The sequence below is a fragment of the Macrobrachium nipponense genome, chromosome 14 (genome assembly GCF_015104395.2).
Source record: "Macrobrachium nipponense isolate FS-2020 chromosome 14, ASM1510439v2, whole genome shotgun sequence".
Taxonomy (NCBI): domain Eukaryota; kingdom Metazoa; phylum Arthropoda; class Malacostraca; order Decapoda; family Palaemonidae; genus Macrobrachium; species Macrobrachium nipponense.
The window spans coordinates 90,321,237-90,333,736 of NC_087207.1; positions in this window are offsets into that span (position 1 = coordinate 90,321,237).

Sequence of the window (12,500 nt, forward strand, 5' to 3'; positions counted from 1 at the left end):
GTAGAGTTGTGAAATGCCTTAGGTTATAGGAGCCGTGTACATCCAAGTGGGGAGCTTTAGAAAGAATAATTATGTCAACACTCAAGAATTCATCCTTTGTTGTTGGAGGATCCATTGTTTTAAACCCCTATAAATTAAAATGCTAGACTGACACTATATATTATTGTATGTATGTGATGTATGTATGTATGTATGTATGTATGTTATATTCTATATATATATCTATATATATATTATAATATATCCTATCTATATATATATATATCTATATATATATATATGCTATATATATCTATATATCTCATATATATATTTCTATATATATATATATCATTAGACATATTATCTGCTTATATATTAGATATATTACATATATATTATATATATAATATAGATATATTAATATATATATTCTTATATATACTATATATTTATATATATCTATAGAGATAATATATATATCTATAAATATAGAATATACTATAGAAATATATATTTATATATAATATATATATATAGATATAATATCTTATATTATAATGAGATATATTAGTATAGAGTAATACATATAATATTAGAAATATAGATATTATATATTAGAATATATATATTATTAAAGATATATATCTATATATATATTTGCAATAGATCTCGGTATATATATATCTAGATCCTATATAGAAATCTATATTTATTATATCTAATATATAGATATAGATATATATTATATATTATTATAATACTATATATTTATATTATATATATATATATTATATATAATATATATATATAGATATTATTTAGTTCAGGTTTCATCCTGAGGTCAGATAGTCTTTCTTTATCTTCTCTGGGCGCTGTGGCTTAATAAGGGATAGTGTTGAATACTGAATGAAGACCGTAAGCTCTGTTTCCCACATGGCATAATTTCTCTCTCTCTCTCTCTCTCTCTCTCTCTCTCTCTCTCTCTCTCTCTCTCTCGTCTCTCTCTCTCTCTCTTTAGTACTGCTTCGTGAATATATGAGAGCTAATACTATTTCTCTCGCAATTATTGTAACAATTACTAGAAAGTATATCACCTGTTAAGCTCTCAGTCTGGTTTCAATACCTATGATTAATGCGTTTCCGTCACGAGAGTGGAATTCTGCGCCGAATGGGAATAAGTGTAAGTGCGCACGAAAGCTGGAATGTTCCCTCGATCATAACTCACGAGGAACAGGCCTCGGATTGATATAAACTTTTTTTATAATGCTCGACATAGTAAATTAAAAAAAAAATCTTGAGACCTTTTAAAATGTCTAGTGATCGCAGTCATGCCCTTATTGTCAATATTGCTCCAAATTGGTTAGCTGAATCATATCTCATCATTTCCACTTGAAAATCTGTTTAGTAAGAGCGCATAATTCTTTGCTTACACAGATGACTCTTTTGATGCATTTATCCGTATCTTATGTACTTTTTTATCTATAAAGAATACTGGAATTAACCAAGGCACTCACAAGTTTTCCCATGCATCTCTTAATATACATATACTATATACGTACATATGCAAATATATGTACATATATACATGTACGTAGATATATATAACATATGCATTCACACACATATTATTATATATATAAAATCCTTCAATTTATATTCCATCTTTCCTTCAGGTTTTTCTCTTTTATCCTCTCCTCCATTCTTCTTCCTCTCGTTATTCTTGCCTTTTATCTATTCCCTGAATGACACTGCAGAAGCTTTTCTCAGAATCCGAGTAAATATCTCCTCTGTTCCTTCCACTGCAGCCATGATGCTCCATTGTCATCTGAAGTCAGAGGTTACTTTTACTCTTAACCATTTTTCCATTTGTACATTTTCTTTGCTACTGCGTGCTTTCTGACAATTCCTATTCTCAAGAAAATGGATCAGAGGGGCAACATTAGATATAATAATAGTGTAGAGTGACATATGTATAGATTTAAAGAGAGAGAGAGAGAGAGAGAGACGAGGTTTGAGAGACGAGAGAGAGAGAGAAGAGAGAGAGAGAGAGAGAGTTTATACAGTATTATATGATAACTTTAGTCCACGGCAAGTTTTGCAAATCCTTGTTTGATCTGCAACACCCGGAAGAAATTGAAAGGTATTTATCATTGCCAAAATGGTACGGGGGGTAGGTTGTAATATTACAAGCTCTGCAGACATTGCTTTTGTTGTTGTTCAAGTTCCATCTATCAGGGAAGCTGTTGTTTTCTGTCTATCCCTTTACCTTAACTTAAATTTTTTTTTCATTGCTGTTGTAGAGAAATGTTTCCTTGGGCAATCTTCTTATTGAGAGATTTCAACCTACTGAATTGAAACATTAACTTTGTAGTTGTACTGAATTTCATCATCAAAGTCATTTCAAGTTTCGAAATTCAGAAGAACTCTTCTGCGACGGAAACTCAACACACGAGAGAAAAAAAAAATTATATTCCTTACGTAAAAGTAGTGTTTTTAGAGGAATTTTCACTTCCTATTGTTATCTTTTCCCTCCTCAGGGCAGAGAAATGTGCTACCATGATGAAATCGTGTTTCTCTCTCTCTCTCTCTCTCTCTCTCTCTCTCTCTCTCTCTCTCTCTCTCTCTCTCTCTCTCTCTCTCATATCTGCGCCAATTTCCCAATCACTTTGAAGTAATTATACCCTCCTTGGTCAGGGAACAACAAAAACAAATTTAAACTTCTTTTGTATGTCGTTTTTTGGAATCGAAATCTAATTGCAATTTACTTCGTTTTTTCCTTGAAAAAACCTCTCTCTTTGTTTTGAAAGAGAGAATGAACGATCTGTTATTTTATTAAGTTGCTGGATTTTAAGGACTTGTTGGAAGAGTTTTTGTGTTAGTCATGAATAACCAATTACATGAGTTTGTTCTTGTGTCCGTAAGACAAAGAATATATCACTTAAAAAAAAAACTCGGCGTCTTGAACAACTTCGATAAACTTCGATATATAAACGATGCGTGATTATATATATATATATATATATATATAAGATACTATATATATACTATAATATATATTATATATATATATATATATATATATATATATATATATATATATATATATATATATATATATATATATATTGGCTAACATAGTAGACGGGGTTTCATATCGATTCTATTACGAAAGCACCGAGTTCGAGGGTGATTTGTAAGGTCAGAATCGATATGAACTTATAGCGTCTCTGTTGGCTGATTGGATAGCGTCACTGACTGTCCTGATTTCGTCCCCGTCCACTTGGACGGTGGTTCGATCCCATGGGGGGGGACGAAATTATTATCAACTAAAAAATTCCCCTTCGGTACATATATGAAAATATATCATTTGGGAGGTAGAGTGAATTTAGATATTAACCCTTAAACGCCGGAGCGGTAAATAAAAAAATGACTCCCGTGTGCCGGAGGGGTTTGAGAGTGAGCGCGTAAGCGGAAAAAATATTTTTCAAAAAATCACAGCGCGCTTAGTTTTTAAGATAAGAGTTCATTTTTGGCTCCTTTTTTTCTCATTGCTTGAAGTTTAGTATGCAACCATCAGAAATGAAAAAAATTATCATTGTCATATATAAATAATGCGATATATGATAGCGCAAAAACGAAATTTCATATATAATTGTTATTCAAATCGCGCTGTGCGCCAAACGGTTAGACGGTTAACCAAGTTACTTTTTTTTTTTCGTTTGTAATGGGCACTAAATTGCAATCATTTTGATATATAACACATTGTAAAACGATAAAAGCACAGAGAAAATATTATCACAAAATGATGCATGAATTCATAGCGCGCGGATGTAAAAAAATAATAATTTTTTTTAAAAAAAAAAGTTCACCATAAAATCGAAATATTGTTATAGAGACTTGCAATTTGTTTCAAAATGAAGGAAAATGATTGAATATTACGATACTGTAAGAGTTTTAGCTTACAAATGCAGTTTTTTACCATTTCGAACGAGTTAAAGTTGACCGAATGTCGAATTTTTGTTAAAAAATTTTTTTTATATGCAAATATATAAAAAAATGAGAAATGCTACAACCTTCCATATTTTTTTGTTATATTGTGCATGTTTTTGCGCAACATTTTCATATATAAAACTTTAAAAAAGCGTAATATGAAAAGGCTCAAATATTAGGAGAATGTGACCTACGCGTTTCCGAGATTTTCGGCCGAGAATCGGCGCGCGGACGGAATAAAAATATTATTTTCAAAAATTCACCATAAATCGAGATATTGTTCTAGAGACTTGCAATATGTTTTAAAATGAAGATAAATGATTGAATATTACTAGACTGTAAGATTTTTATGTTATAAATGCGTTTTTTGACTTTTCGGTTTGAGTCAAAGTTGACCGATCGTAGTTTTTTTCGTACTTATCGTACTTTATATGCAAATATTTCAAAAATGATAAATGCTACAACCTTCCAATAATTTTTGTTATATTGTGCATGTTTTTGCGCACATTTCTTTCCATATATAAAAAACTTTAAAAAAAGCGTAATATGAAAAAGGCTCAAATATTAGGAGAAATGTGACTTACGCGTTTCCGAGATTTTCGGCCGAGAATCGGCGCGCGGACGGAATAAAAATTATTTTTTTCAAATATTCACCATAAATCGAGAAATATCTTTTTTTTAGAGACTTGCATATGTTTTTAAATTGAAGATAAATGATTGCATATTACAAGAAACTGTAAGATTTTTATGTTATATATCGGTTTTTTTGACCTTTTCGGTTGAGTCAAGTTGACCGATCGTAGTTTTTTTTTCGTACTTATCGTACTTATATGCAAAATATTTCAAAATGATAAATGCTACAACCTTCCAATATTTTTTTGTTATATTGTGCATGTTTTTGCGCACATTTCAATATATAAAACTATAAAAAAAAGCGTAATATGAAAAAGGCACAATAAATTTAGGAGAATGTGACCTACGCGTTTCCGAGATTTTCGGCCCCCGATAATCGTCGCGCGGGAGGGGGAAAAAAATAGTTTTTTTCAAAAATACATAAATCGAGATATTGTTCTAGAGACTTGCAATGATGTTTTAATATGAATATAAATGATTGAAAATTACTAGACTGTAAGATTTTGTATGTTTATAAATGCGTTTTTTGACCTTTTCGGTTGAGTCAAAGTTGACCGATCGTAGTTTTTTTCGTACTTATCGTACTTTATATGCAAATATTTCAAAAATGATAAATGCTACAACCTTCCAATATTTTTTGTTATATTTTGCATGTTTTGCGCACATTTCCATATAAAAACTATAAAAAATCGTAATATAGAAAAGGCTCAAATATTAGGAGAATGTGACCTACGCGTTTCCGAGATTTTCGGCCGAAAATCGTCGCGCTGAGAGGGGAAAAAATATTTTTTCAAAGATTCACCATAAATCGAGATATTGTTCTAGAGACTTGCAATATGTAAAATGAAGATAAATGATTGAATATTACTAGATTGTAAGATTTGTATGTTATAAATGCGTATTTTGACCTTTTTCGGTTGAGTCAGTTGAACCGATCGTAGTTTTTTTTCGTACTTATCGTACTTTATATGCAATATTCCAAAAATGATAAATGCTACAACCTTCCAATATTTTTTTGTTATATTTTGCATGTTTTTGCGCACATTTCCATATATAAAACGATAAAAAAAAAGCCGTTAATATGAAAAGGCTCAAAATCATTAGGAGAATGTGACCTACGCGTTTCCGAGATTTTCGGCCGAGAATCGTCGCGCGGAGGGGAAAAAAATATTTTTTTCAAAAATTCACCATAAATCGAGATATTGTTCTAGAGACTTGCAATATGTTTTAAAATGAAGATAAAATGATTGAATATTACTAGACTGTAGATTTTTTATGTTATAAATGCGTTTTTTGACGTTTTTGGTTGAGTCAAAGTTGACCGATCGTAGTTTTTTTCGTACTTATCGTACTTTATATGCAAATATTTCAAAATGATAAATCTACAACCTTCCAATATTTTTTTGTTATATTGTGCATGTTTTTGCGCACATTTCCATATAAAAAACTATAAATAAGCGTAATATGAAAAGGCACAAATATTAGGAGAATTGTGACCTACGCGTTTCCGAGATTTTCGGCCGAGAACTCGGCTCGCGGACGGAATAAAAATATTTTTTCAAATATTCACCATAAATCGAGATATTGTTCTAGAGACTTGCAATTTGTTTTAAAGTGAAGGTAAATGATTGAATATTACTAGACTGTAAGTAATTTGCTTACACCCCCCCATTTATATAATATATATATATATATATATATATATATATATATATATATATATATATATATCTATATATATATATATATATATATATATATATATATATATATATATATATATATATTAGATATATATATATATATATATATATATCTATATATATATAGGATATACGTAAAATATATATATTACATTCTTCGATTCTGGTACCATACATAAATAAAAGGAATGCAGGTGACACTTCTCTTTTCGCATACAATGAAATGTCTTATTATTATTTTATCATGCACACATTCAGATATATAAAAAATTGTAATAAATATAAAACTAAAATATAAAATAAATGCAGAATACTCACTCGTAATCCTGACTCTTCGTTCTATTCTTGTTTTCTCCCTCCTCCATTGAAGAGTCTTGGCATTTTTTTTCCACTCGACATGACGAGGTACAGGTGGAAGGGAGGGGAGGGAACGGCTGGCACCGCCCCTTACTTGCTGGGATGGACCCGCCCTGGCCCCGTCCCGGCGCCCTCCGCTGTCGGTTTAGGGGGCGCGCTCCAATACATGACCTTAGTGTGATACTTTCGGTCACACTCCCCCTATCCTGCAAAGAGCAACTTTGCAGAGACGACAGAAGAACCGGGTGTCTCTCCTTCTGCCATTCATATGGCACACCCGGCACCGTTTCTGCCTTCGCCCTTCTAAGGCCTCCAGTATGTGTTCCCCTGGCTGCAGCCGACACGCAGGGTCCACTACCCGACGAGAAGCGGTGATGGCGGGGCCGGCAGCAAGAGGGGCGTCGTCAGAAGGGGCGGCGGCAGCAGGGGCGGCGGCAGCAGGGGCGTCGTCAGAAGGGGCGGCGGCAGCAGGGCGGGGCGACGTCAGCAGGGGGCGTCGTCAGACAGGGGCGTCGTCAGCAGGGGCGTCGTCGCAGGGGCGGCTAGGCAGCAGGGCGGGCGGCAGGTCGAGCGAAGTTGGCCCCCCCCCTCCTATCTGCCCTTTCCTCTAGGGGCAGATCTGCAGCTCGCGGGGGCAGGGGGTCAGTTATGGAAGGCCACTCATCGGGATCGAAGTTGATGAGGCATTCCCGGCTACCTCTAGGAACTGTACGTGGGTCAAACCTCGGAAGATTGTCACCGCGGTACCCACAGTACAGTATGTAGGCATTTTGGAGGGCCAACTGAAGGATGTATTTTTGAGGAGCTTCTGTGTCCACCTTCTGGTTTCTTTTCCTGAGGCGAAGGGATAGTACTGGATGAGCTGATCAAAGAGATCAACTCCTCCCATGTGCCTGTTGTAGTGCCCAATGACAGTAGGCCGCTCGGTACGAAACTCCTCAAACACAACTCGGCCCTGTCGACGTGTCTTCTTCCGCTGTACGATCTCTTCTTGGATGGGTTCATACTCGTCGTAATCATGGGGACGAGTCGGACACCCTTCCAACAGATGACGAAGACAGCGCCCTTCCGCCGCCACTCTGTCTCTCCTCTTTTGCCAGGTCTTGCGGATGACTACCGAACCTCTTTGAGGACATTCGGGGCCCCACGCACCAACCGAAGGGTACCACTGACGTGCAACACCTGCTTCATACCAGTTCCTGGGCCAGGGATACCGAGTTATAATAATTATCCATAAACAGGTGATATCCCGGTTATGGAAACGTCCCACAAGGTTGAATACAGTGTCACGCAGCGTGGAGAATACCCCGGTATTACACTGAAAGTCCACAAACGTATCCAGTGTTGGCCTCGGTAATGAGAAAGAATTTCACACCATATTTCTTTGGCTTCTTGGGGTTATACACTTTTATACTAAGACGTCCTTTAAGTAAGGCATCATCCCCTCATCCAAAGACAGGTTCTTTCCAAGGAATCACGAGATTACTACACCGCTCACGGATATAATCCAACACTGTACGCACTAAAATGAGGCGATCACTGTTATTCCGGGGGTATGGTCCCTTCGGTTGAAGGGCGTTGAAGTACCTGTCCATCGCCAGAAATTATCACGGACATAACGCAGGCACATTCGGCATCATATAATAACTTCTCTTCCATATTGCCTGACGTCGATAGCAGGTGTCAAACCAAAATAAATGTGGAGCCCCAAAAAATGTGCCATGTCAATGAGTTGCAACCCGCCAGTAATACGACAAGGTCGTCTTCAGCTCATACCGGCAGTACCGAGCATAGTCCACGTCTCGTGTACCAGGTATTCCAGCAATTCCCGCGTCAGGAAAAGCTGATGAATCCCAAAACAGTCAGGGGTATTGGTACGGTCATCCCAGGGTTGCCGTGAAGGGGTGTGGGATGGGGTGGGGTCCTCCGCATCCACCCCATCGTCACTCTCCGACGACCGACCTTCACCTTGGCTGGCGCGACGAGCCGACCTTCTACTTGCCCGTGCACTATCGAGCTCACTTTTCAGGGATGTGAGCCTCGAACGGACATTGGGGGCAAATATTCATCCTCACTTTCATCGGGACTGATGTCCTCATCACTCGATGACCATCCGCCATCAAAATGAGGACTTGCGACATGTTTTCCCGATCAAGCTCCGAAAGATATTCGTCATATGTCCCTTGGTTGGAGGCATCCCAAATGCCTACGGAATGCCCCTAAGGACGCCCACATGCTTCCTAGGGGTAACCAAAGGCATACGTGTTTTCCCGAAACACTTTCAAGACACACGTGGCCGCACAGAACGGCCTTGAGGCGCGGGGTCATGCTGGGTGCTTGGCCCCTCGCCAGCATCCATGTCCAAAACTCGCCTTACACGATCCCTTCCGACGGGTAAAACGCGCCTTTCACGGTTCACACGTCGTGAGAACTATCTAGGAATGTCTTGTAGCAATTACAAATGCTCAAAGTCTCGCCAAGAAATCCAGAAAACACGCTTTTCACGAAAGATCGCTCTCGGATGGTGCGCTACTGATGCTGGCTGGAGCGAGAAGATATCGCGCATGCGCACCTGGGTCACGCTTCAAAAACAAAACAAGGCCTTGATCCGTGGACTCCCAGCATTCCCCAAGGCGCGTGATTCAAAAGTTTTAGGCTGGTAGGCCATATACCTGTTTAAAAAAAAAACATGTCCAGCGATTTAAAAAAAACTTTTGTATCTCGACGTTAAAATACGTCCAGTCGGCACCCGACAGACAATTTATCTCGACGTAAAAATATAAGTCCAGTCGGCGTTTAAGGGTTAAAGGACATTTGTAGCTTGAATGATATATATATTATATATATATATATATATATATATATATATATATATATTATATATATATATATATATATATATATATATATATATATATATATATATATATATATATATATATATATATATATATATATATATATATATATACATGTAATTGTAATAGCCACAATGCCCTCTTAACTTCTGAAATTTTTTGCTCATTTTTGGATAGGTTGGTCACTACAAAGCTTCGAGGGCATTGTGGCTATTAGAGTTACACTGAATTAGACTTTTTCTGTGGATTATTTTTCCAATAAAAATAAACCGACTTAGATGAACCATTCTGGGGCAGGTTTTCCAAATTAACATACAAAGCTCTTCCCCTTTCAAACTTTCAACCACCTCCATCACGAAACTATTCTTAAAGTTGAGCAAACTAATAACATCACTTCAATTCATTGTTTTCGATATTCCAATAAAAATGAAGGAAGGACTTTCATTTTCACCTCAGGACAAATGACTTAAGTTCCAGAGTAATCAGAGCAATTGGCGTTCATTCACTTGTTTATTTCTTCCGCATCAGAGAGCGCTCGATGGACTTCAACTTTCCTCATTGCTTTCAAATAATTTGTCCTCACTTTTTCTTAAAAATTATTTTAGTTTTTGTGATATTCCTAATCTAATGTTTCCCTATTTTATCTCGATCATCTTGGCATTCACGGTTTATGTTTCAGTGCGAGTTCTATTTGTTTTCTTATTGCGTTTTGATTCTTATATTTGGTTACACTTGCAACTGTATAATGCATAATTTAATCGTTCTAGGGCTCATATTACCACCGCGAACGGAGACGGTTAATTAAAAGGACAATCCCAATTCTTTTACCTCGATAGAAAAACGTAGTTCGTGTGAAGAGGTGGAGCAAGTTGCTTCCTCGTCTTCTTTACCTGAAACCTCGGCCATTGCTCCTCAATATATGCTGGGAAAAAATTATATTTTGCATTGTATTATATACAAATAAATGTCATTTCATTTTCATCACAGGAAACGAAATATCTACGGCTTTAAGGAGTTTGTATCATGACTGGTGTATGTACAGTGTCTTTAGAATTTCACTATGTTCGAGAACTTATACGTTAGTGTGATTTCCTTAGAGAATAACTCCAAATTTTAATTTGGGAAACTCATAAAAAAAAAGGAAAAAAAAGATCTAGTTTCGTTTGCATGGCTTTAAGTTGTTCTGTTCTTCTTTTTCATCCTGTAATGTTAGATTGTCTGACTTTCTTCTATTCTGCGTAGGTGCGTGTAAATGTACAGATAACTAATCATGTACTTATGTTTGTAATCAGGTCTTCGAATTGAGGCACAAGGATTAAGAACATAGTGCGAATTACTGTGAAATGAGAAAATGACATTTTTGTTTTCATTGTTTAAATACCACATCGTAATAACATTGTTATTATCATCGAACTCACGCAGCTCACGTCTTCTGTTGATGCGAATTCTCTGGGAAGAACAGTCGATATTAACTTTCCCTCTGAAAGTCCCTTGTTGTGACCGGCCATTGTGGATGGTGACAAAGAATTTATAATTATTACTTAATATTTCAGTAGATGAAACCTATTCACACGGAACAACACACCAAAGGGGTCATTGACTTGAGATCCAAGTTTCCAAATGAATGTTGGTTTCAACCTCCTACCGCAGACCTCACACGGCAGCAGTAACTGATAGTGATACAGAGCCACTGATTTGGCCCTCGCCCCGGGGGAGACGCGAACTTGCGACACGTGAGTGCCATCCCACGACATTAACTACTATACCAGCGGATCAGTACAAATAAATAGCAAACGGTCAACGTGGGCAAGGGAACTCGTTCTTTTTCTAATAAGCTTCTTGTTGATTCAATTATTTCTCCACAAAAAATATCACTTAGTTACGAGATTATGCCGAAGCATCACGGGTTAAAGGTAAACATGGCCAGAGCAGCTACGAGACACTGATCTTGTTTTCAAGCGGTTAGACAACGCAAATGAAAAATTGATTTGCAGCGAAGTTCCTACTTATGCCTAACGCCTTCTTGTAAAGGCATACAGCTATGAAGAGACACAAGTAACAAAGTGTCACGATGTCAGGTTTGGTATGCCTAAAGAGTTTCACGTTCGACATAGTTCCATTTGTCAAATAAAGGAAAACTTATTCCCAAAGACCTAACTTCACCAATTTACAGTACTTTATAGAGGCAAAGGAAAACACGAAATCGCATCAATTCAGTGTCGAGACAAATACATTACAGTTCTGGGTTGGCGCTTTCGCCGGTGAGTTACGAATACAGAGGGGGTTGCTCTATATGGCTGCCGGTGCGGTCTGCCGAACATTGGGTTCGATAACTTGTGAATAAGAAAACAAACCAAGGAAAATGGTTTAGGTGATCCCGTTAGAGTGTGTTACTGAATATATATATATATATATATATATATATATATATATATATATATATATATATATATATTATAAATATTCAAGAATTCAGATGAATGGATTTTAGTAATTTTATCTATAAAAAATATATATATATATATATATATATATATATATATATTATATATATATATATAATATATATATATATGTATGTATGCAATGATCTTTTTTAATACGGCACGATGACTACCTTTTCCTGAGGTGACGAGATCACATTTCAGTTCATTACGTAACCTTGTGAAAGGGAACATTCATTGATTATTTCATTCAGTTTTTCTTTTAACTTGGAGTCGTACATATATATATATAATATATTATATATATATATATATATATATATATATATTATATTATATATATAATATATATATATATATATATATATATATATATATTATATATATATATATATATATATATATATATATATATATATATATATATCTATAATATATATATATATATATAATATATATATTTATATATATATATATATATATATATATATATATATATATATATTATATATATATATTATATATCAATTCGT